The sequence below is a fragment of the Anas acuta genome, chromosome 3, assembly GCF_963932015.1.
Source record: "Anas acuta chromosome 3, bAnaAcu1.1, whole genome shotgun sequence".
Lineage (NCBI taxonomy): Eukaryota > Metazoa > Chordata > Aves > Anseriformes > Anatidae > Anas > Anas acuta.
This window is the reverse complement of record NC_088981.1, coordinates 97224535-97250413: the sequence shown is the minus strand read 5'-3', so window position 1 is coordinate 97250413 and position 25879 is coordinate 97224535. Positions and strand designations below refer to the sequence as shown.

Sequence of the window (25879 nt, the reverse complement as noted above, 5' to 3'; positions counted from 1 at the left end):
GCCCTGAGTGGCTGATGCTTTGGGCAGGGTGGGGTAGGGTGGGTTTTAGAGATACTTGGACACTAGCTGGGACCAGGTTGGACCAGCTGGGCTAAGACCGAGCCCTGCACAGCTGCCTGCCACACACTAGTGCTGGGCAGATGCTCCAGCTGAACCATACTAATTATATCCAGTGAAGTCTTTATATATATTTTATAATAAATATATATACATAATTTAATTGATATATATAGATAAGTTATATATATTGCTTATATATAAGGTAACATATATATAAGCTACTTTAGCGACCATTTAGTGGCAGCCCATCAGGTCCTAAGCGGTCACTTCTCAAAGCAGCCCATGTTGAAGCTGAGATGGGGTGGATGGAGTTGAAACTGAAATGGAAATTGTAGGAAACTTGCATGAACTAAAGTGTTTTAAAGGTATGGTCCTTTTTTTCTTTTTTATACCGAAAAGTTGTTTTGTCTGGCTCACCCAAGAACTTCTCCTTTATTAAAAAAATACTGAAGGTAGCATGACCTGTAAAATGTACTCAGAAATAACTATGAGTCCTTGGAAAACCAAGCTGGCATTGATCCACTGCTTACTGTCCAGGAAATTCATGTTTCCTTATGTTTCACTGAAACTGTAATATGAAATTGCAGTCACAGTAAGGGCTCATTCAGACAGGATAAAGTTACGTAAGTAAGCAATATAAATGTCTGTCATCAATTATTACTTATTTATATATTGTTGTTCTTCCAGACTACCCTTGGGATAAATATACCCTTTAAAATGGGTGTATCTAGTAAAAACAGAATAGGTATTTAGGTATTAAATGACTAGATTTTTATTTTTTTTTCCAGACAGGTCCAGGTGGCATTACTGCTTTGTTCTGTAGACACAGTTTGAAGGATGTCTCTGTTCTTGGTCTTCCAGGCCATTGCTTACAGCCATTTGCCTGTGCACCATCCTCAGCAATGTTGCTGTCTTCATTTCTCCTACTGGAGAGACATTTGCAGCTTTAGGCAAACGGACTTCAAATTCAGCACCTTCTGTCTAGAAAGGGTGAGAGCACTGTACAACCATATAAAGGAAACAGTTTTTGGCTTCAGGTTGGTGGTATGGCTAAGACGTGACACATGATATATCATAGCATTTTCTAGGCTTGAAGCAGGAGACCTCTTCTTGAAGCAGATACTTTGTGGAGAAAGCATCTACTCTGGCATACTTTTTCTCCTGTTTTATGTATGGCTATCAGTTCAACTATATGTTTATGAATGAAACAAGTTGCTTGATGAATTTAAATTCCAATTATTTGAATTTCTGAATTGCACAATCTGTATAGTCAAATCAATAAGCTAATGTATGACGCAGAAACATAACTGCACATTTGGTTTCAGTATAGTAATCAAGTCATATATCCACCCAATTGGCCAGGGTTTCCATTTGTGTGACTCAGCAGAACTCTACTGAAATTTGTGAACTAAGTGAATAATAATAGCTCAGAATTACCACAATTGTTCAATCAACACAGAACACTTTCAAATTCTTAGTACTATATTTTATTTTGTCAGTTAAACATATAAATTTTAAAAAATGGAGTAGGCATTGCTTTATTGGAGTCATGGCGTTACTTTTCTGGTTCAGTGTAAGGACCAGTTGTCTTAGTGCTTTCTAGTCAAATACTCGTTTTTTGTAGGCCTTGTATATTGGTTTATGTTCTGTGACAGGTTTCTTACTTCTAGCATGATAATTTCTCTTAGGAATCCTTATTTACTGAATCAGACTCGAATTCTCAGGTGCACTGTTGTCCCATTAAATCCAATTGAACCACTTAGGGCAGATCCTAACACTTGTTGTTCATTGATATGCATGAGCTCAAAGCAATGGAGTGCAGATCCTCTGGGTGCTGAGAGCCTGCTATTCATGTGGAAGGCAACAGAAGGGTGAAAGGACTCATCACATTGTATTTTACAGACTTTATCCACATGCACACACACAGTTACAGGTTTCCCATTTTTTACTTAGTCTTACACAGGGTAAATAGGTTAATTGGTTTCCTGACCATACTTCCAGCAGTAATGCACACATAAAGAATTTTCTCTGCTGTTTGCCACTCTTTGGTAATATTTACCATAGCAACCTTTCTGGCTATTGCAAATTTTGTCACTGTGTTGCATTATATTTATACTGTGCAAAACACTGCAAATATGTTGGCATTATAAGATGACAAAAAATTATTTTTATGTAGCCTATAATTGTCAGTGGTAGTAGGTTGGTTGTTCACACTTCAGACCTTGCATTCAGTAATATGCATAGCTTTTGGTAGTTTCATCAATATTTTATGCTAGCTTTATGGTTAACTCTTTGTAAAGCAAGTACATTTAGCTTCTGGTAGAAACCAGTCTCAAGATCATATCTAGAAGGCTTCTATCCTTAACTCTGTTTAGCAATATCAAAAATCTATTAACAATTTTAAAGTAGAAATAATAACCAAACAAAGGAAAAGCAATAGACCTTTCCAATGTTTGCTCCCAACCTCAGTGGTTGCTTCTATGGTACTCCTTTCTCTGCTCTGTGACCACTCTGCATTGGCTACTACCGTCTCCTGTGCAGTAGTAGAAATTATACTGTCAGTCTTTCTGCACAGGGCTTGACTTTTCCCAATCTTTTGTAGAACATGAAGTATACCTTTTTTATTAAAATATATGTGATGATGAATTGCTCATTTATTTCCAAGAACCAAAATAGTATTCTTAGACTGTAAAGGTAGGATTCAAATAAATTAATTCAGAAATTTTGAGTATTCTTTATAAGACAGAAAACTATATAAGAGATGACAAAGAATTAATAATTGGATAGCAGGAAGTAGAGATGGGAGACCAGAAGTGAAGTGGGATAAAAAAGTGTTTAGCATGACTGTATATACTTGCAGAGAGGAAGCACACAAACAAAATCAAGCTTGAATTATAAAATATTTATTAAATAATCAGTTGTGGCTGACAGCATTTGCTTTGGGCATGATGCACTCTTATCAGATGTTACTCATGAGAAAGGTTTAACAATAGTTTAGAAACATTTGGACATGCAACTTGTTACACACTCCATGTGCAGAGAGCGTAGAAGTTGTCATTGGAGATCAAGGTTCAGCTTCTTAGTTGCACTCTTAAACAATATAAAATAATCTGGTTTAAGTTATATTTATACTTATTTTAAGGCTTCCTTGCTGCCAGCGTGGTACAGTGGACCCCAATGGATTTGGAAGTTCAGGAATGAGCTTATCCAGTATGGACTTAGCCATTCTGAGTTGGAAACTGAACCTGGAAGCATACAGACTAAAAGAAGGTCTTTTTTATCTAGTTGTCAAGAAAAGAAAATCCTTTATCTGCTTTCTAGGCCACCGTATGTTAGTCATCTATTGTACAGAGGTGCAGTAGAAGTTCACAAAGTATCTGCTTTCATCAAAAGTATAAATCATATTTTAGAGTAAAGTTTTTCCCAGGGAAGCCTGTTACCACTTTTTCTGTTCTTTGAAGAATGAATTTATATGACTTAAAAGGAAAAAGATTTAGTGTAAACTCAATATTTTGAAGCAGAGAAAACAGACATTAAGACAGGACACATTTGAGAGAAGTGTCCTCAGGAGAAAACATACTAATAGATGTTCCAATAAGAGAGGAAAGTTGGCCATCCATGAAAGAGACCATAAATAACATAATATTTCTTTTTTGTCTTCCACACAACCTTCTGCTATATTACTTCAATATCTGTCGTGCAAATCCAAAACATATTTTCTCTGTTGGTTGTTCATGATCGGCTAAGAGATGTTTATTTTATAAGAGAACATAAATATCACAAGATTGTCAAGGCTAAAGGTGAAGACAAGTGTTTTATGAATTCATCTAATCCTGTCAGGGTGAGATTGCATTCTTACAAATATCTTCCATACAATAGAGACTAGTAATTTTGCTCCATGTTTAACTATCATTTCCCTGTGGTCTTTAAAGCTTATATTTCATGTTGTAAGTATGAAAAAGGCAATGAATTAACAGTGTAAAATGCTATAAACTCTGAAGTGCCTGCCAGGCACTTGTGGTTCTTTGGGCATCTCTTAAAACCTTAGTTCTAATTAACACAAGGAAAAGAGTTGTTTCCAGATGCTTAGGGAGCAGCGTCTCTTTCGTAATGGGTTGCTTCAATGGAAGAACAGTAGGAGCATATTCTGAATATATTTAGTAACAATCTTGCCTAATAAAGTATTTAGTCATTAATACGGTAGTTAAAATGTTGCCTCTGATGTTTTGAGATGGTAAGCTAGCACTTAATTCTGAAGCAAACATCATAAAACGCTTAAACTGTAGTATTTCTCAGACAACTTTCCTGTAAATTACAAAGAAATCATTAAGAAAAGATATTTTAAAATCAGTTTCGAATATCTCATAAAATAATACACTTTTACCAGTATGAGTATCTTCAACCATTTTGGAAGTTTCTTTCCTGCATAAACTGATATCCCAGGATGTTGCAGGGAAAAAAAAAAAAAAAAAAAAAAAAAGAGTTACAGCACTGCTCTCACAAGTAATGTAAATTTACCCAAATTTGTATTCTACAGTCCTCGGACATGGCTGTATAATTTGTCACAAAACTATGCAAAAAGGATGGTAACCTAGATTCTATATGTGTTATGCTCTGTTGAAGGAATTTAGTCTTAGCATAAAATTGAAAACATTATATTAAAGTCCCTTGATCTGAACTCAGCTCTATTTTGGGGGAAGTGATAACATCTGAAAGTATAAAGGTTCCTGCTTATTCATTGAAATGTTCTTATTATTCTGATCACTTATTCCATAATATAGCAAAATGAAAAAAAAAAAAAAAAAAAAAAAAGACTACCTTGATATCAGACCTAGCTTTATTTCTTTTAAGAGGCATGCACAGTTATAAATATGTAGAACTTAATGGAACAGTTCTAAGATGCATCTGCAGAAGCATAATCCAGTTTGCTCTTTGCACACTCCAAATACATACATGTAAGTAAAAACGTAGTTTTTGCACAGTTCCTTTTCAAAACAGGAGACTTTTTTTTTTTTCCCCCGAAAGGGTCCTCATATGTCTCATACTTTAATGTAAAACACTCCTGATGTTTGTGATGAGTAAGAAGAAGAAAATCAGCCTGTGTGACATTCAGTATTGACTGGCCATAACAGTGAACTGAGCAGTTTTTTCTGTCTCTGTCGTCTGCAGCATGACTCTGTTAAAAATAAACTCTGGCAAAGAAAGCATAAAATATCTATATAGTAGAAACTGAAATGGTAATTTTCACTTCAAAACGTAATGATAGCTTTTATACATTTTGGAAATTCTGAGACTAAAGGCACTCCCCAAAGGGAAGTGTATGTTTCTCGCAGTCTGTAAGTGGGCCTTACTTAGTGTTTTACATGTGATGCTAGGCTAAGTCTGCAGAGATGAGGGCAGAATGTGTCACATTTACTGTCCCCACCATGAGCCAGCCAGATGTGTGGGGTGGTTCAGGTCACATTTTAGTGAGAGTGTGCAGCCTGGTAATACACATAGCATGGAAGAATGTATTTAGTGGGCTGCAGCACCATACCTTACTCCTGGAGATGTGTCTACCTGCATCTGTTAACCCAGGATAATGTAACGGTCTGTGTCAGATTGTAGGAGTTTATATAAACTCATACTGGAAAAAGAAGACCTAATCCCAGAAACTTCAAAAATATTAGTAAAGCTCATGGACAGAAAAGAGACAACAGAAAACATGCCCAGTACTGACAGAGTGCCTCATGCTCTCTCTGAATCTGTTTCCAAGGTTTCCACATTGTAGCTCCAGATATTGGAATGGACGAAAGCTAGCTCATATAAAACCAGGGAGCAAGTGTAGGGTGAAGTATGGGAAAACTTGTGCCAGTATCAAGTGATGTATTTGGTCAGTGCTCTTTATATGAACATGTTAGCAGAAATGATACAGAGATGATAATCAGAAGATGGTAATGATACAGAGATAATAATCTCTGTATCATCTCTGTATCAAAATGATACAGATATGATAATCGGAAATGGAAATGGGGTCAAACACTCCATGCGATGGGGTCAAACACTTCATATGTGGTGAGAGGGCAGCCCGTTCAAAGCTGAATTTCAACTAAGTACGTAGAATAGATGGGACGATGGAAACAGAAGAAGCTGTGCTGTAGCAAAATCCAAGAGACAAAGGTGAGTATGAAAATGAGCAGGTCTGATCCAATCAGCAACATGGCAATTTTGTAACGTGCTCCAATCCATCACACGATAACTATGCAAAGCAAAAGTAACAGGAACGCGCACGAGTTAAAGGCTGCCTCTCCTTAGATTAGCAGGCTCAGTGAGTCACAAGCAGAGCTGAGTTAGATCAGGTGGGAGGCATTGCTGCAAACTGCCAAACACTCCTGAAGCAGCCTGCTCATGGGAGCGCATGGGCTCCTGACTCACGGCGCGTGTTGAGGCGCCTGTAGCAGAAAGGCACTGCAGATCCTGCAGCTTCTCCGAGGTAAGAAGTCTGAGACTGATCTCATCCCCTGCAGGTACCAGACCATCAGCCATCCCCAATTAACAGCCCCATTAACATGTCCCAAGCCTTCTCTGTCCTGCCCAGTTGCCTGATAAATACTTGTTATGCTGTGAACAGTTCCAGCTCTTTCGTTCCTGCTCCCAGTTGATACAAATCGCAGCTCTGTTGAGTTGTGCTCTACCTGTCCTTGGCAGGCGCTGTTAATGAGGATGGCTTAATGACATCTCCCTTTGATACAGTCACAGTGTGCTCTGTGTAATAGTAGCTAGCTGCGAATCTGTCTTCAGAGTAAATTTATATTGATGATGCAGTTGCCTTAAATTATGTTCCTCAGCTTTATGTGTTCTGTTTGTCCTCACCTCGTTTGTTTTGTAGCCTTGTTTTTGTGCCCTTGTTTCCTAAGAAGGCTAGATTCGTATGATCGCTCTGTCTAGCAATCTCTTCCCCTATCATTATGAACCTACGGTTAAGGTTGACACAGGAATGCGTCACTCATCAAGGCAAGAGAAGGTTGAGGAATTGAAGATGGGGGGAAAGGATGGCTCAGCTGGAATCATTTCTACTTGGGAGCACTCAGCTGAGTAACCAGCACACGTATATTGGCTAATACTGTGGACAGAGTATCTTGACCCGATGTCAAGGCTGCAAATATTGATGGAAGGGATCGAGGGTATTGCAAGAGCTCTGTTTTGGAGGAACACACAGACCACAGAAATTAAATGGAGAGTTTGTAGAGTGAGTTTTGAAACAGGAGCAGTGTACAGTGTAATGGGCGCTCTGAGATGGAGGTGTAAGTGGGGAGGTGTGGAAGAGTGCTGTGCATCCTAAGAGAGTTGAGAGAGATTAGGGATCATGGTGGTAAGAGGCAGGCTACAGGGAGGATGACTTAGGCTAAGGTTTTTTGGATTAAAAACAAAAAACAAAAACAAACAAACAAACAAACAAACAAAAAAGCCACAACACAGCACTTGGTTATCATTTCCAATCTTTCTTCAGGTAGCTGAAAGCCAGTAAAAGATTCAACAGATGAGTAAATACATTACAAAAAAAAAAAAAAAAAAAAAAAGCTTGAATTTTGTGACCAAATGTGTGGAATAAGAAAATCAATAGAAATCTTGCTCTGTGGCCCTCAGTTTTAACTTCTCAGTGTTAAACATGGAACTGATACTGATAAACAAATATACAATTTAATAAGGTTAGTATTGTGATCTGAATAACCTTGTAAAATAAATAAGATGAGGATTAGAACTACTTCCAAGAAATTTTATTTTTAGTTTGGACTCAGAGATACAATATTGCACTTGCCATGTGCATGTATATTTTGAATACACAGATGCATATTTTTCTGGTTGCTACTTTGATTGTGTCAATGAAAAAAGCTCTATTAAATTCTTCATACAGATTATGCTCTGTGTTTACAATGCTCCCTTTCCTCTTCCCCATTATTGTATTTGAAACTCAAACAACTTCATGATTTACTTTGTGATGATAGGTTGCATGGCCATCTGCATCGTTTCCTAATCATCATTGTCATCAGAAGTCCTAGGATTCACTGACTTGGAAGTTTTCAGTCAGCATTTTTACTGACCAAGACCACTATCCCCTTTTTTCTTCCTGAGAAGAAAGAGTCATATGTCAGATAATCTTCAAGATTCCTTTATTCTTCCCTGGACCACCATCCCACGCCAGAAGCTCATGTGGAAAAGGGAGGAATCAATACCTATTGAACCTGACTGACACAAGTGCTGAAAAATCAGAATTTGAGTTCATTTCTGTCAATTCAGCCTGCCTTGAGAGAGAGAAGTTAAACTGAAAAGTAACTGAGAAAGTGCACCAAAGCTATTGGATTAACTGCATGGAATAGCTGAGTCAGGCAGGGTGATTTTTTTCCTGAGAATAGTCTGTTTGTTGGGAGAAAAAAAAAAAAAAAAGTTTCACGGAGTTCAAAGCAAGCCACTCATTTGAGTGGAATGTATTTGTTTGCAGATCACTTTGCTTTGCTTGGTCCCTAGGTCCCTAAAACCACCAGTGCAGGTGAGGATGATGGTGCCAGCAATCTTGTTCACCCAGATTCTTCTCTTTCAGGATAGTTCCAGAGTGGGAATTTCCTTCTCAGACTGAAATGTTTGAGGTTACTTCTCACATGTAAACACCAGCCATCAAGCTTCTCCAGTCCTGCCGTGCTAAAAGCAATGACTTCCTTAGGGGCTCTTAACCTCAGCATCTCCTCTTCTGGCCAGTGGTCTGAAGAGACTTGCTTCATTTTTTTTTGTAGCTCCTCAGCCTCTTGTTATGATGCAACATGAGAAGTTTACCCGTTTCTACACTGATTCCTCACTGCTTTAGTAGCCGGAGTATCACCAGCATCTGAGCTTTGATTCTCACCTCCAGATCAGAGAGTTAGGTGAAGTTTAAAGCCGTGCTTCGTTGTGAGGCTTGCATGCATGGAGAATGGCGACAAGGACTTTTACTTCAAGCTAATGCTGTCCATTATTGATTGTGAGCATGAAATAGGAAAATCACACAATTTCTTTACTTTTTTATTTCTTATTTTTTTTATCTTAGCTAAAAGAAATGTTACAAGGATTTGTCTTGCTCTTACTAAAGTCAAGGTTAATTAGTAAGTACTTTTCAGAGCACTATTAAAATCCTTAGATTAAAGGTTCCAAATACTGTAAGTAACAGGCATTCTTATTTATTATTCATTTATTTTCATCTGCTTCAGGACATATGTGAAACTCTTTTCCAATTTAAAAGACAATCGTAATTTAGGGTGCAATTTTTTCATCTGATTTTTTTTTTTTTTTTTTCGTGGGGAGTCATCTTCAGAGTGAAAAAGCATATGCAAAAATTGCAGCAGGAATGAATGAGCACAGTTTTATTGATGTTCAGATCCTCTACAGGAAGAAAAAAAAAAAAAAAGCATTAAAAACAATGCTCTCTTACAAACTCCAAATTAAAAATAAATGCAGCCTCAAGCTTTATTCCTTGTTTTTAACTCATCCTCTTTTCCTGGCACTGGCAGTCTTTGCTCTGGTTGAGCAGATCTAAGCAGGATGCTGGGGAGAAGAGGGGTGGCAATGCATCATGCTTGCTTAGTCTGGAGCTCTGAAGAGCAGGAAGAATATTTCCAGCAGTTGTCTGGCCCGAGCTATTCAGTGGCCTGGATCAGGGAGTAATCAGCCTGGCGTCCTTTTTCCTGGCTGATATCTCTTTGTCCCTGGGCAGGAGAAGCCTAGGGTTGAATCCTTTGTCTTGGGTGGCTGCTTTCTGTCGAGAAATAGCCGTAGGGGACAAGTTCTGGACCATGCTATTATATGTTAGGGAGATTGTGAAATGAGGTTTATGGGCCTAATATTTATTTTATTAAAGTTTTACAGCTCGTTTTTAAACATCATTATAGAGTGTCAGTGTTTATTAGAGATCTGTGTGTGTTTCCAGAGTGCTGATTGCTGTGGTTTCGGAGTACTTGAGGTGCCGAAGTTATCAATTTGACTGTGAAGCTAAATTAGGCTGTAATGTCCTTGAGTATGTTTTCTCCAGATCAGGCAATAGTCTCCATGATTATGGACTCTGTTGTGTATTAATTGACCATGACTTGTTATGCATCCTAAAGAGAAGATGCATAACCTATTTCAAGGTCAGTTATTTCCTAGTCAAATGTCTCAAAGGGGTGAATATTGATGAATTCCAGTGCTAAAGATGTATTTCCTTTTAAAAAATGTAACACAGCTCTTATAGTGCATGCTTTTATGTAACATATCCAAATCTTGTCTTCCTTAGATCTTTTTAACACAGACACTTGTAGCAAAATTTTCAGCTTTTTATAATTAATGAAGAGAGACAATAAATTATTAACTTTAGAAGTATGACTAAATGCCTTTGCAAATAGTTGTTTGCTGGGAAAGTGCAATGTTAATTGTGCTCTGGTAAAGTTACCAGGGAAGCTGTGGAATATTATAGTTGTAGTGCCTGCATGGAGAGAGAGAAATTGTATGGTACCAGCAAGAAGAAAATTCTGAGTGCTTAAGAGGATTTGAATTAGTGTGCACAGGAAATCAAGCAAACTATTCGCATTAGAGTCCGGTGTTTTAATCCACATTAAGGACCTAAATGTTGTAGATTTCCCTGTGTTACATTCACTGACTGACTGGGAATAATCTAAGAAAAGGATAGAAAGTTCATGTGCATTGGGTATCTCAAAAATCAAAATCAACCAAACAAAAACCAATCAAATAAAACAAACAGTTTGTGGAAGATATGTGCATGGAAAGAATAAGGAGAATTTGATTCATTGAACTTCAAGGTACATGAAGCTTTTGAAGTAATTTTCAAAATGGCCCTTAAGCTGGTGATTTTGCAGGGGTAAATATATTTTCCTATTTTACTGAAACTTTTTATAGAAATTTAAGTTTTCTATCATCTTTTGGCTTTAGCAGATATGTATATGAAGTTTATACTATTCATACTATATATGAATCTGTTTTTGTGTTATTAAAATGATCTACGTTTCCCTAAAGCTTGCAGTCTCTATATCTCAGAGGTCTTTATTAAGGTGACCTAACGACCTAATCAAACACTTCTAAACAGCAAATTCGTAATAAGTATATACCAACCTGACAGAGACTGAAGAGGAAACTGGCAAAGGCAGTGGAATCAGAGCTCAGTAGTCCTGCCCTCAGCCTACTCTCTTTTTAATACAACTGTGTCTTGGCAATGACTTGAAGCTTGTACAGTGCTTTGTCACTAGCTCTCAGCACTGACTCAGATGTTTCCTAGCCGTTTTAGTACCAGTATATTGCTTAGCACAAGAACAGTCACTGGAATTTAACTTACTACCAAAAATATATATAAATACATAAGAATGTATATTTCTTAGACAGGAAAGGAGCCAATAAGCTTAATTAAAATAATTATGAAAAGGTCGTAAAGTAGTATGTCAGGGTTATTCCTGTTTTTTTATGTATTTTTTTTTTTCATTTACAAAAAGTTACTTTTGAATGATAAATTATTCAAAGCTTTTTCTGCTGTTGCAGCTGAACTAGAACCAGTACCGCAGTGAGTAGCAGTGCTCTTTCTAGGAAGAAAAGGACATATAGGAAGATTCTTTTATGCTTTTGACAGATGAATAATATCTTATATTCTGAAAGCTTCATTTTTCACAGTTCCATTGCTCATTCGGTATTTGTTGTTGAAAACTATGCCCTGTGCCTTATTTAAGTCATCATGTAGCAACAACACAGAAAAAAAACACAGCATCACAGTTGGATACCTGTGTTTACTAAGTTTATTCAGATATGTCAAGCCTTGCTGCTTTCTACAATATAAAACATAGTGGGAAGAGCTAGAAAACTATATAGGGTCTATATAGGGATACACCATCCATGTTCTGAGTAGTGCAGACCTGATGCTGTGACTGTATTTCCTCCCCCTGACACACTTTATGTTGCCAGCACAAGTTTAGCCAGATGCTGAAAGAGACTGCAGTTGAGAATAAGGCTGTAAGCCAGAAAGTGACAAAAGTAGTAATCTCTGCTGTTATTCTAATATTTTCTTGAAAGGAAAGTTTGTTGCAATATATAGCTTCATATATTAGTTTTTCTTGTATTCTAATTAAGACCTTGCAAGTTAAATAAAAATGTTCCTTATGATTTAAAAAAAAAAAAAAAAGATACCTGAGAAGAACTGTTTCCCTTATATGATTCAGTAGTCTGCTCATTTTGAGGTATATTGCAGCTGGGAGACAAATTGTGTATTTTTAGAGAAGAAGGTAGGAGGTAAGCCTCGTTATTGTATCTGGTATGTTCCTCATCCCCAGTTCTAAAATTAAAATCCCGGCTGGAATTTAAGATGGATGCCTGCAGCTAGATATAAAGACCAGAATTTCTTAGTCCCTCTGGATAGATTTTATTTCAACTAATACTGGTATAATAGAGATGTCTATTTATTGAACTGATCACCTCTCCCTTCTTCTTGTATGGATGCTGAGAAATCGGTGTTTTTAGCTCTCCCTTTTTTCATGTCTCTTGCATGGGATAAGTTGTGCCCTTAAAGTGACCATGGAGGCCCAGGTAGCTTACATGCAGTTCAATGTAGCTGTCCACATCTGATTATATGAATTCCGTTCTATAGCATTCATTGCATAATAAGAAAGGATACACCCCAAAATAAATTTGAAATCAAGTAGAGTAGCTTAGAAAAGCTGGTCAGTCCAAGGTCATTGCTGCCTGATTTAACTTCTCTTTCTATATACTGCCTGTCTGGTCTAATGTACAATGTTTAGCTGTCCATTAGTCTTGCAGAATACATTGCTCCTCATTTTTTTTCCCCATTTTTTTTACATTAAACATCACATTTGTAGATAATAAAAATGTCCACATAAATATATAGTCTTAGAAAAATGTTTCTTTCTTAATGTGGTCAGATATTTTGAACCTAAATTTTCACAGCAGGATTTCAAAATGGATGTGATTGCTTTTCATCAAAAAATAAAAAATAAAAAATAAATCAGATAAATTCAGCCACAGCACAGTCATTTGTGGTTAGGGGAACTTGTATCTCTAATCTCACTGTATCATTTATCTAGAGACATGAGAAAGGCTATGCATATAAAAATGGGTCTCATCCTGAGAGATCCTATACATGAACAGACAGTAAGTAGAGAGGTGATTTTCATGTTGTAAATAAAAAGCTTGAAATTAATTCTATTATAATGGGGATTGTATGGCTTCTAAACCATTCAGATATATGATGGGATGCTTCTGTAGCTGAGCGGAGAGTGGAGTCATATGGCTCAGCTTTCCATGGGATGTGGGCTAACCAGCAGGCCAGATGGCTTTGTAGGGGAGTAAGCTGAGAGGAACATCTCCCACATCTCCCTCACGTGTTCTACAGCTTCTTGACAGGCAATTTAGAGCTTTTGGACAAGGGTCTCAGATCCAATGTCTTCTGCCATTCAAGGAGCAAATCCTCTCCCTTGATAGAGGGATGGACGATTGGCTTGCCACATCACTGCTGTAAAGTTACAATTGTTCTGGTAAGGAAATAAATGAAGAGTACTCAGGAGCAAAGGGAGTCCTTTTGCAGAGTGGAGTCAGACCTATCAATAAGTACGCTGGAAGCCAGGCCTACAGAGAACATGAAACTCATGGGTGGTCTGGTCAGGAAGTCAAAATTCTCAGGTTGTTACTTTTTATTGGAACAAAAGTAAACTGGATGTTCCCCTTTGTGACTGTAGGAACACACTGGGATATTTCAGAGATCAGTGAAATAAGGTAGCAAGTACCACTGTTTCAGTAGTGACTGAAGTATGTAACAAGGGTCTGGGTTATACCTATAAACCGGGCAAAGGACTCCTATGATATTCTTTTTTTTTCTTTTTTTTTTTTTCTTTTTTTTTCACTGTGATGTACTGTAGTAAGATGAATTCTCCAAAGTCCCACAGCAATGTTTGCTGTCAGAGGATAGTATACATAAAAAAGGTTGACTGCAGGGACAGGAAAAAAAGACATTTCTGTTCCCAAGTGAATGTCCTAACAGTTACAGAATCATATTGCATCTCGTGTTTAGCTACATACCCCATGATTTTTTCATTATTTACTGTCCAATGCAACAGTTCCAATGGGACCATTATTCCCACTTCAGCCTTGCCTCCAACCTGATCATGGGTCACTTTCCTGGGAAAAGAGAAGTGTGACAGAATCCTACTTCCTAGATAAGGCCAACTCTAGGCTGGTATAGAAAAGATGTAAACAATTCCCTTCCTTCTTACTTGCCACCCTTGGGTTTTATCGATATCAGTTGCCACTGATGCAGAGATCTTATTGCTGAATTAAAGACTTTTTCATGTCCTAGACAGTCTCTAAACCTTTCTACCTGAGAATGCCTACCTCTGAGCCTTTGAAGAGAATGTAGGTGAAGAGGTACAGTTGCAGTATCTCAAAGATGGTAGAAGTTTTAAGAATGTGAGCAAAAATAAACTTATTCAGGTAGCCAACTCTTTCCGTGGTAGTCTTAGAAAACTGCTAATAAAATGGTGAGCCATGTATGTAATAGGATATTTCACTTTTTGTCTGGTGTCTGCATTTCCTCTTATGCTAATTCCATTTTTCTAGCAGAAAATCTGGTAAAGTAGGACCACTCTTATTTTCCCAGAAATGGCAAGAGAAAATTTTATACTCATAGGCTCAGAAGAGAATAGAATTGTCTTGAAGTATAATGTATTTATTGTTAAATGCCAAACAGATGTTTTCTACAAGTAGTTGATAATAGCACATCCTCCTTTTATTTCTGATAGTAAAGAACACGAATACCTCAATACTGTTAATCACATTTAAATGGTGAGTATCAGTATTACAGTCATGATTAGTCTGAATAGGCCCCAATTTCAGCCAGTGGTTGGACCACATCACCCCACAGAGGTCCTTGCAGTATAAAGGATGATAGGCTGTGCCCAGTACAGCAGTACAGAGTATTTGACAAAACTTCTAAATCACTTCCCTTTTCTGGATTTTTTTTTTCTTCATTGAACACATGTATCCCATCCCTTTCTCATAAAGTAGCTCTTTAAACTTGGTGGATGATTGCTTTATTTCCAAGGCAAATCGCTGGCAGCTGTTCCAGAGTGATTCATGGTGTCTACATTTAAACAGTGATGCCTAATCATTATAAAATGATCCATCTGGGTTTTTATTCTACAGAGGGGACTTTCTGTGCTATGAAAAGACACAAAGCATGTGACACAGGGATATTTTAGTATGAGAACATAACAAATGCTCTGTCTTATAGCTTCCTAGATTCTTGATCTTCCCTTAAACCTTAAACACAGCAGCATATAAAGCTTACTTATGGAAACTGTAAGTTGCTGACACAACTGTCCTGTTCTTTATTTAGGGTAAGATTGTGCCTATTGGCATAGCCTCGAGCGAGAGGCAGTGTGTGAACTGCATCCGTGTAATGCCAGCCTGGGGAAGTATGGTGACTCAGATATTCCTCTGAATCACATTTTCTCTTCTGCTTCTTCCTTGCTCAGAGGGAATAGTAATTTACTTCTGGAAATTAGTATCTCTCTGCAGTGGCGCAGCTGTTCTGGCCAACAAGTCTGGAAAAAGACTTTAATCTCCTCCCATTCCCCCATCCCTCTCTATCTTCCTTCTGCCCACCTGTTTCAAAGAAGATAGAGCTAGGTAAATAGTCTGGTTTACTCCTACACACTCGGGCCTAACACTTGGGTAGTTTGCATAGGGCTCTATCACAGGGTTTTCCATCCTCTCTTACAGACTAAACCTTACAGAGATGACTCCGGATGTGATACAGCAGCCTAAACAAAATAAACAACACTTTATTTTGGCTCAGTCATTCAAGTAAAACAGGAGTGATAATTTGGAAATTGTTTACCGATCCATGGATTTAATTTTTCTCTAGAAACAGATTTCTATTTAGCAAATAGATTCAGTCCTAATGCAGTCTGAAACACTATCAACATCTAGAGCTGTATCCCTTCCCTGACTCCTGCCAGTTTGAGTGGAAGCTTCTTGACATTTTTACTCAGTGACGTCAACCCACAAAGGTTTATTCTGCCACTTCTGAATACGATTAGCACATCACATGTGGAAGTGAATGGGCATGTTAGCCCTGATACAATTGTAGGAAGGATGGCAGGATAACTGGGTGCCAGTTATCAGCACTGATAAAGCTATAGCTGCACTGAAAAGTATATATTTTTCTATTTTAATATGTCAACGCAAAATTTCTCCAAGTCTTAATATGATATACTGTTGCATCCAAGTTCATTGTGATTTAGTGCCGCAGTATCAATCACCTTGCCATGTGGGTGAATGTTGGTAAACAAAACACACACATGCACATGCTGTTCTTTAAAATTCTGATTTACTTAACACAGTTATGTAGTAAAAGATAATATTTCATACACAATTTCTGAATTGCGGGTGCGAAATGTAGTAAAGAACAAACCAAAAAACACTTCTTTTCCTCCTGGGAGGGGGCACAGGGCATTGACCGGGTGCAGCATCTTTTACCAGGGAGATACTGCTGCAGCAGTGCTCTCCCTGTTTTCATCTGTTATCATTGTTGTACAGGCTATGATCTTCTATACTTTTTGTTTTGGTTTGTTTTGTTTTGGTTTGGTTTGGTTTGGTTTGGTTTGGTTTTGCTTTCCTTTGAATTTTCACCATAAATAGCAACTTTTACTTGTTTTAATGGTGTTGTGTTTTGTTTGGTTGTTTGTTTTCCGTTTCTGCTGGGGTCTCTAAGTTGCACTCCCCTAGTGGCCAGGATCCGACCATTAGCAGGCAGGATGTGCCTACTCCTGTGGGGCTCCCTGTGTTACCCGTGCCTGTTCTCTCAAGGTATCTGTTGTCATCCTCTGCTTTTACTCTCAAGGACCCCTCCTACCACTCAGACCTCATTATGACCATCCTGAGCACTTACTCTAGCAAAACTCTGCAACGTTGCAGTTGACCACAGCTGGTGCTGTCATTACCAAGGTTGATTTCATACTCTTAATGCAGGGGGGAATCTGCTGCATTTGCACATACATCAGTCTAGACCTCAACATTGTGTCTTATGCTGAATAGTGATTAAAGTTTTTATGTTTTGTACAGATGAGGAAGGATAATGTTTGTTTTACTAAAATAAGAAGAGGAAGCATAAAAACATGGAGAAGCCTTTTGTTAAGAGCTACAGGTGGCCTGGAGGGATCAAAAGCCCCTACAGTAAAAATGCCCTGCTTAGTGTCTCCAGTATATCTGAGGCTCGATAACCATTCGAAGAATAAACTGAATGCTACAGTAAATTGTAATGCACTTTCTACTTTGTTTGCCAAATATACCTGATCCAAATGTTGTTTCAGCAGTGCTACATTTTTCTACTTAACTGTGTTATGTATCTTTTTTTCAGTTTGAGGTCATTACCCTAATGGGGAATCAGAAGGAACAGGGAATGTTGTATTAAGAGAGTTGTTATCAAAATCTGTGTGCTGATGACAGGTATTTTTTATAGAGTATGCTGTGGTACAGTTACCCACAAGAGGTTTGCATGAAGCATCGTACCGTATAATATGAGTGCACTACTACTAAGATATCTCCTTCAATCCTGCAGCCTGGTTAAAACACTTTAAGTGTGCTGGTCTTATTGTTTTCCCCTGGGCTTGCCCTAGATTATAGCTTTCCTAAAGGGAACTGCCTTTTAAAATATAATAACCTTTGGAGGGGTTTACTTGCTCAATCCAAATGACTGGCATGCTGTCTTAAGGGATCACTTATTAACAACCTAGCAGGAGGTACATACTTTTTGGGAAATTGCACTGATGTCACCATTTACTTTGTGTTCCCTGTTGGCACCCAGATTTCTATCAGTCAATTCTTGCCTGTAGTCCCCTTCATGTATTTATGTGCATGATTGCCCCTTTCTAATATCAATACTTTGCCTGGTCTCTATTCAGTCTTGTCTTCTGAATTTTGAACTCACTCCACTTTGTCAAAATCCTTTTGGATTTTGACCTTGTCTGGCAAAATAGTTTTGATCCCATGAGATGTATGAATGCACTTCTTTGGCACCCGTGTAAATCATTGTTGAAAATATACTATAGACCCAGGCTTGGACCTTCACTGAAGATGTCCTCCAAGTTTGATGACTCCAAGTTTGATGACTGTTATAAATGGCTCAGTCTTCAAAATAGGACTATAATCAAAGTTTACAATTTATTAAAGGAATAGAGGTAAGCAAACAGCGCTGGGTGTGCCGGGAGTCTCTGCTCCACCAAGACTCACACCAGTTACATCAAGCAGTTGATTTTTATGCTCCTAGGCTAACACATATTCATTACTACTTCTAGAAAAAAACAGGATTATCATAATTAGTTTCCAGAATCCAAACCTCCTACTGGAGCATGCGTATCAGTCTCTGGGGGTCTCACTGGGGGTCTCTCGTGCTGAAGGCTCATAGTCTTCCTCCCAGGTTTTTTTTCTTGACCGTCCCCTTTGTCCAACTTGGCTTATGTCAGAGGCTTGTGCAGTGTCCCCTGCAAGCTTTGTCTTCTAGTTGTCCTTCAGCTTTCACCTTCTTCTTAATCTCCTGGCCAGATATCCGAGACTTGCATAGTGTCCCATGCAATAGTCATAATAGTTAGCAGTTGTTCTGAAAACCCCCAGATATCAGAGACTTCAAGGAAAAGCCTATAAATACATTTCCCTTCAAGCTCTCTATTGACATGAATTGCTAAAACATTCCTCACAACGACCAACAATTGATGATGGCAGGAATGCTTTGTTTTCTTATAATTACCAAGATGTTTTACAGAAATTTGCAGTAGTAATGCCAACCGTATTAAGTCATTGTTATATCATATTTGCTGATCAGCAGGCAATTGCATTGGCTTCGCTATGCTTGGCAAATTCTTACTAAATATTTAAAGATTGTCCTTTATTCTTCTTATAACTTGTTTGTTTGATATTATTTGCAATAAATTGACTTTCCAAGTTAGATTAATATGTGTTGAATTGCCTCAGTGTTTCTTTATACTAGTAGAGAGAGGTGCTGTGGTTGCTCTTCTGCTACTTCCTCCAGGTGTTCTTGAAGGCGAAGTCTCTGTCAAGAGACTGCTCCGGCTAGTTAGAAAAGTTCTCTGTCCAGTCCCTGAAACATGATATGTCTGCCTTCAGCTTTTTCTGCTTTTCTGGTCTGATATTTAGTAGCTAATTTTAATTAATGCTTTCAATGTATGAAAACTGAAGCAAAGTGTTGAATACTTTAGCCATCTCTCCGTTATCATCCATATTTTTGTCTGCTCTCCAGTTAAATAATGGTCTCTTCCTTTCTTTTGTTTTCCCATTGCTACTTAGTGTATTTATAGACTATTTCCTCACTGTCTTTTATGTCTCTAGCTAATTGAAACACATTTTGCACACCAGCCTTTTGATTTTTATCCATATGGAACAGGTGAGCTATCTGTTATGCCTGTCATTAATCATGTGCTCTTATTTCCCCTTTTATAATGATCCGTTTTTTTTTTTGTTTTTTTTTTTTTTGTATTTTCAGGTCATTAAAAACTTTCAGGTCATGCAGTTAGAATATTCTTTTCATATTTTTCCTTCCTACACTTCAAAAGGGGTCTGCTTTTGTGTATTCAACATAGTTTCTCTCAATAGGTACTGGCTCTCATGTGCTCATTTATCCTTTAGATTATCTTCCTGAGAGTTCTTAATGTGTCTTTTTTCTTCTTTCTCTCTTAATAAATCTCTTTTTTAACTCAGAACAAGAACTTCATTTTTTTATTTTTCATCTAGTAAACTTCATCATTTTGTCATGACCCCATTGTAGCCCTGGACTGTCAGTTGATTGCCGTGTTAGTTAAAACCAAATCTAAAATAGTTTCTACCCAGTATCTTTTACCAGCTCTCTTAACTCACTGAATTTTTGCATCGAATACCTGATTTACCTGAGTCCTAACAAAAAAAAAAAAAAGTCTTGCAAGCCCATTGCCAGTTCTTGGCAATGAGTTTGTTTGCTTTTGCAGTATTTAGACAGCAAACAGAGACATCCAACAGGTTATTAGTTCTTCCTGAATTTCAGGCTTAGTGTTCTAGATATGCAATTCAACACCTCCTTGCCTGTGCTGGCTAAAAAATCAATTTATTTCTAAATAAATAAAGGTCTTTTTGGTACCTATAATGCTTATAGATGCTTTTATGTTTTCCTTATTACCCTAATGTCTGGCATTTATGGCAATATTCTGTGAAATTCCATTATTCTAACTTTTATTCCTGTTATAGCCTTATTACATTGATTTCTATATTTGTATTTTATGAACAAATCTCTGTTTTGTAAGGCTTCTTACAACCATTTCCTCTCATCATACTGTGGCAGCACAACCTCACCCAGCTGCCCAGCATCCCAATGGAAACCTCTCTCTGCTTCTGTGGTCTTTATGGAGGGTCTTGAGATTCCCTGATTCCAAAGGCTTATAAACTCTCAAAGTTGTGAAGATTTTTAAGTTTTGTAGAAACCGCTAGTTAGCAAGGGAAGAGAGAATGACCCAAATTGGGTCAGACTGCCAGAAGGACCTCTGTCTGAGTGCAGAAGTCAGCCTGCGGCACAGTGCTGGCATGCAGCTGGGCAGCAGCTGGGCAGAGGCCTGCGTCTGCTTTAAGGAAAAAAGTGAACATAAAGAAAATGCAATTACTGCCCAGGGAGAACCTGGAATACTGTAAGGGGTATGTAAGAACTTAGGACGTAGTCAGAGATAAAACCAAACCAACAAAAAATGTGTTTTTTTTTTGCCCTTGTGTATGGAACATGTTTCAAATCCATGCGGATTTCCTCCAACATGTTTTTAGGTGAAGGGGAATTATTTATTTAGCTTCCTTTTTTCCACAGTGAATCATCCTAATCTATCAGGAAAGCAATCATCACAAACTTCAGACTTTAACTGTGATAAAAATACCATTTTTTTCCTTGCTTTTCTTTCAAACTTTATCTGAAAATTATTTCTATTGTTCTGACTCGGCACTGATAAAATATCACTCTTATTCTCACAGAACTAACATCATCTGCAAATTATCTCCTTTGTTCTGATGTCTTTTCCATATAATGTTCACTGACTTCACTTATGACAAGCAATCTTTGTGTCATTCATTTGGGTAAAGAATGTAGTATGTGTATATCACAGCTCCAGAGCTGTTATTGTGCAGATCCCAAATGAAATTTTCTACTGTCCTCTAGTGTGCTGTGTTCACGAAAATAAAAACAATTAGCCAAATAAATGTTTCTTATCTAATCAAGCATATTTGACTTAAAATTCAGCTCATTTTATACATGTAATTTTGGCAAAATTCAGTCATTTGTAGTCATAGAAAACCTGGTTTTAGACTACTGGTTACCTGCTGCCGTAAGATGAAGTACTCGTGACCCCATCTAAACCAGACAAATAAGAAGGTGGGAGCCAGTGGCATTGATTCATAATGTTTTGACACTGCTGTGGTTATGAATAATACCTTTGTCCCTGCCGTTTCACCTGCTGGCCTTGGTAGCCTTGCCATCTGCATCTCTGCTCTCCCGTGGCCTGCAAAGCCCTCGTGTTTTTGGCCTTTGTGTCCATCAGCTCAGAAACACTAGAATTAGAGGACTGAAAAAGACCAAAACGTAAATGTGCCATCCAAGCAACTTGACACAGCATGGAACATCACTCTGACTTCAAGTCTTTCCCTTGTAGCTCTTAAAATAAAGAAAATTGCAGTCAGAAGCCCTTCCTAGACACCACTATAGTTGCTTTTCTCTTAACCCTTTACAGACTGCTTTACCTCTTTGTCTCTAAACAAGAATCAGTGTGGTTAAATCCCTCTTAGTGTTCTGAAAAGCTGTAGGTTTTCAACTAATTCTCCTTGATTTCTTTGCAACCTGTTTGGACAAATTCCTCTGTTGTATGCAAGAACTGCTGAAATCTATTACTGAAGTAGAAAAAAAAGAAAAAAAAGTTAAGAAAGTTAAGGCATATATTTATTTTTCCCTAAACAATGTTGCTTTTTTGATATTTATGGTTATATAGTAATCTTTTTTTTTTTTTTTTTTTTTTTTTTACCTTTTCTTTGCTATCTCAGTGTGTTGCAGATGAGCACAATAACTCAATATACTATTTATTTTTCAACAAACCGAATTGTTTTTTATATCTATACAAATGCAGTTTCTCCTATCTATATTTTTCTCCAGATTTTTGCCTAGGAACTTCCTATGATGTATGGTAAAAAGTGTAGTAAAAACATAGGTGATATACTGTGAATGCAATATCTAAATATTGTTGTCAGCTTTTATGTTGAAAGGTTAATGTATATTTACAAGGAACGCTTGTACCATCAGCATCATGATATATTCCTCTGTAGACTATATATTAAAAAGAGAAAAGCCACACACAACTATGAAGTCTCTGTAATATATTGAGTAAATGTGTTAGGAACTTTTTAATATATATTCCATTGTGTTTATAACTGAAATTGCTGAGATCTGACTTAAAATGATTGAAGCTAGCTTTCTGTACAGTAGCAACAAAAAAAAAAAAAATCTCAATTTTAAGGGTGGTTTGTGAGACATATGTTGGGATCCTCTGAGGAATGTTCACTTCCCAGTAACATGAAGTGCCATTTGCTATCTCGGTGGGAATTGCCAGATATTGAATGTCAAGCCTGTCACCGGTTCCTTTGTACATTTTGGACCTTAGGATAGTGTCATATGGGGGAGGAACGAAAGTGAGAGAATGGCAGGAAAAATGCACTAACAGGAGGGAAAATACATGTCTCTAGAGATGCTGCTATATTTTTAATTGCAGCTGTTAAAAGCACTTGTCTGGAAGGATGGTTTGGCATGCTGCCTTGTGCCAAGGAAGGCTGGTTATGCCATGTCCTCTCCAACCTGAGAGTGGCAGCAGTGGCTGCCAGCACAGCCTGTGCTCCTCGTGTCCTTGGGGCACAGGTGACTTGGTTGTGCTGCATAGCTCCTTGCCACCTCTGCCACCTTTTGTGTATGCGTGGCACCCTAATCCTGCCTCAAGGATGCCATCGCCCATAAGGTCACTGATAACCACCTTCTTGCTCTCACTAGGTAGTGAAGGAAGGATCATTGCATGTGCTTTATGTCATATAAAGGAGAAGAGTGGGAATATTTTAAATAGATAGAATTGTTTGTCCAACATTGCTCTGCTAAACCAGAGGAATCTGAGCTAAATCATATGAAATTTAAACAATAGTGCCTATCCATTTTCTTACAAACCTTATATAATTTAATGGCCTTTCTATATGCCATTTTAACAAAACTTGAACACCAGGATTCCTGTTTTATGAACGCCTACTTTATTCCTCAGCTACTGCAATTTAATATATTAATATGGTCTCAGTTGATTTGTAACAGTATTGTTTTAGCTTTATAATGACATATTAAACAAATAAATTTAATAAGATTACTCTTTTGGTGCATTTTTCCAGCAAACAGGATTGTGGAGCTAATTTTCTAAAAAAAAAAAAAACGTGCTGCTAGCCAGCACGTCAGTTTTCTTCTTGCCCCTTTAGAAAAGGAAAAATGACACTAAAGACACAGGCAAGGCAGATAGAGAGACCTAACCTGTACTCAGGGAGCAAGAAGCCCTTGTGCAAATTCATTAATTATCATTAAAATAATTATTAATCATTATTATTTTCCTTCCCTGGGCAACGATAAGTGCAGAAAATATTTATTTCTTACACCTTTGACTGTGCTTTTGAGATTAGAAACGAGTAAACACCACTGTTATCAGGAAGGAGGAATTTTGCTTTCCAGTATTCCCCTTAAGACACTGTCATGCTGTGTCAGCTCCTGTACAGGGTTCAGTGAAATACCATTTACTGGCAGAGCCTTTCAGTTCCCTATGAAAATGTGTGTTAGGACATTGTGACCCATACCCACACGCTCATCACATTTATATTCCCCAATGGCCACTTGTTCACATTCAGAAAAAATGTGATCCTTTCTCTAACTACTTGTTGAACAATAGACTGTCAACATAAAAAAATAAGCTCACTTGATAGTACCCCCTGGGGCAAAGCAATGGAAGCACTTAGAAGAACCTGTGAGCACAAGGCATTATTACATGATTAGATTATAAATGCACCAGAGTTTTGTAAAAAATACCGAACACTTTCAAGCACAGTGCTCTTTTCTCCAACTTCATACAGAAAGGAAAATGAAGATGCTTTTTGGGCGGAATCTTTGTATTAAGCCTGGCTTTCTGGCTGCTGGGCTGGTGGACAGCATTGCAGCGTTGAATGACCAGCAGAAAAGTAGCAATGATTACCCAGCGTAAAGGTCAAAGGGAGACATAACAGATTTCTGTAGCCTTTTGTAGTTTTTGTTTTTTGTTTTTTGTTTTTGTTTTTTTTTTTTAATTAAAATGGTATGCTTCTGTTTCCTTCTTCTCATTTTCTACCTATATATATATATATATATATATATATACATGTATATATATACAAAAATAACAGGGTTGCAACAAAAATAGTAATAAAAATATTGATAGTATTGAGAAACCTTCTTGTTGGATGGTAAAAACATGAATTTGCCTTAATAATATTTAACATAGTGCAGGTCTCATAGTGCCTGTGGTAGACTCCTTTATTAAAAGTTGATTTCTGTTAAGAAGAGCTTTGATGTTTATTGCATATTTCATGATCAAGGAGAGAATTTCCTGCAAAATCAAAAGTTGTCAATTGTGTTGAATTCTGTTGAATGTGACATTATGAAAGGAATCATTTCCACATCAAGGTGCATCGGCCACACTAACAAGGTTGTGCTGCGTTGGAATGCTTTTCTCTGCAACAAGCTCTAAACTGCATGAACTTGTGTAGTTTAACACCTTTTAGGGAGTCCTTCCTTGTATCTATGCTCTTTTTTATGGATCAGGTTTCCAGGACTAGGCTCTCTCCCATGATATACATAGTTCTGTGTTTTTATAGGAGCTAGATGGCATCACAGGAGTTACCCAGTGGCTGGGAAGCTTGCTTGTTGGGGTGATAGGAGGCCTGAGAAATCATACAGTAACAAAGAATGTTTCCTTTCTCTTTGATAAGCCAAAGTTAAACATGTCAGCTTAAACAGGAGAAATGTGATCTACAAGATGGGTTGGCAATCTGGTTTGTCTCCAGTTAGGTACAAAAGCAATTGCTGAAATGTTGAACTTTGCCATCAGGTAGAAATTCTGAGCTCTGTTAACTAATCTGCCCTGTACGTGATGCTAAGAACACCGGGTATTAGTGAATTAGAATGTCACTTTAAAACTAGTCTTAATTTATACAATAACTGTGCTATTCCCAAATAAGAACAACAATGTAATTAATTCTGTGCAGGTATATGACCCTAGGAGCATCCTGGGGATGAAGTCTCTTTGAGATAGTTTCGCTCCCATTGCTCCAGATGACTGACAATAACAGAAGCAAAGTGCCACTTTACTCACTACAGGTAAATTTGTGGTTGCATTGTTATATGCAGATAAGACAATGCTTCCCACCTACCTGCTAGAAAAGAGGAAGTGGGTTAAAGAGCAAGAAAGAAATAGTTTGTGTACAAAAATGTACAGTAAAGGTCTTTTTCTCTCTTGTAGAAGTGGGTTGAAAGCACTCCCAAGGACAGTCAAACTCTACGAAAATGTTCTGAAGAACAGTAACTTAGAGATTCTCTGTTTTGTTAAGGCTTTTTACTGTGATTTTACAATATTGATTAAAAAGTGCTTGGAAATCAACTCCCTGCAAGCTTAAGGGACACAATTAAGGGAAACATTTATAAATGTGTTCT

At 37.6% G+C, this 25879-nt stretch overlaps 1 protein-coding gene across 22 annotated transcripts in view; it reads left to right on the top strand.

Moving 5' to 3' along the window:
* The window catches only part of DLGAP2 (DLG associated protein 2), a 469035-nt gene that overhangs the window by 180498 nt on the left and 262658 nt on the right, over nucleotides 1-25879 (top strand). Inside the window, exon 1 of one of the 22 annotated variants that reach the window (XM_068678460.1) lies at nucleotides 6395-6532. The exons of the other annotated variants lie outside the window; for them this stretch is intronic. The gene's annotated coding sequence lies outside the window, so the exon portion shown is untranslated. Of the gene's footprint in view, nucleotides 1-6394; nucleotides 6533-25879 lie in introns of those variants that run through there. 22 annotated transcript variants of the gene reach the window in all.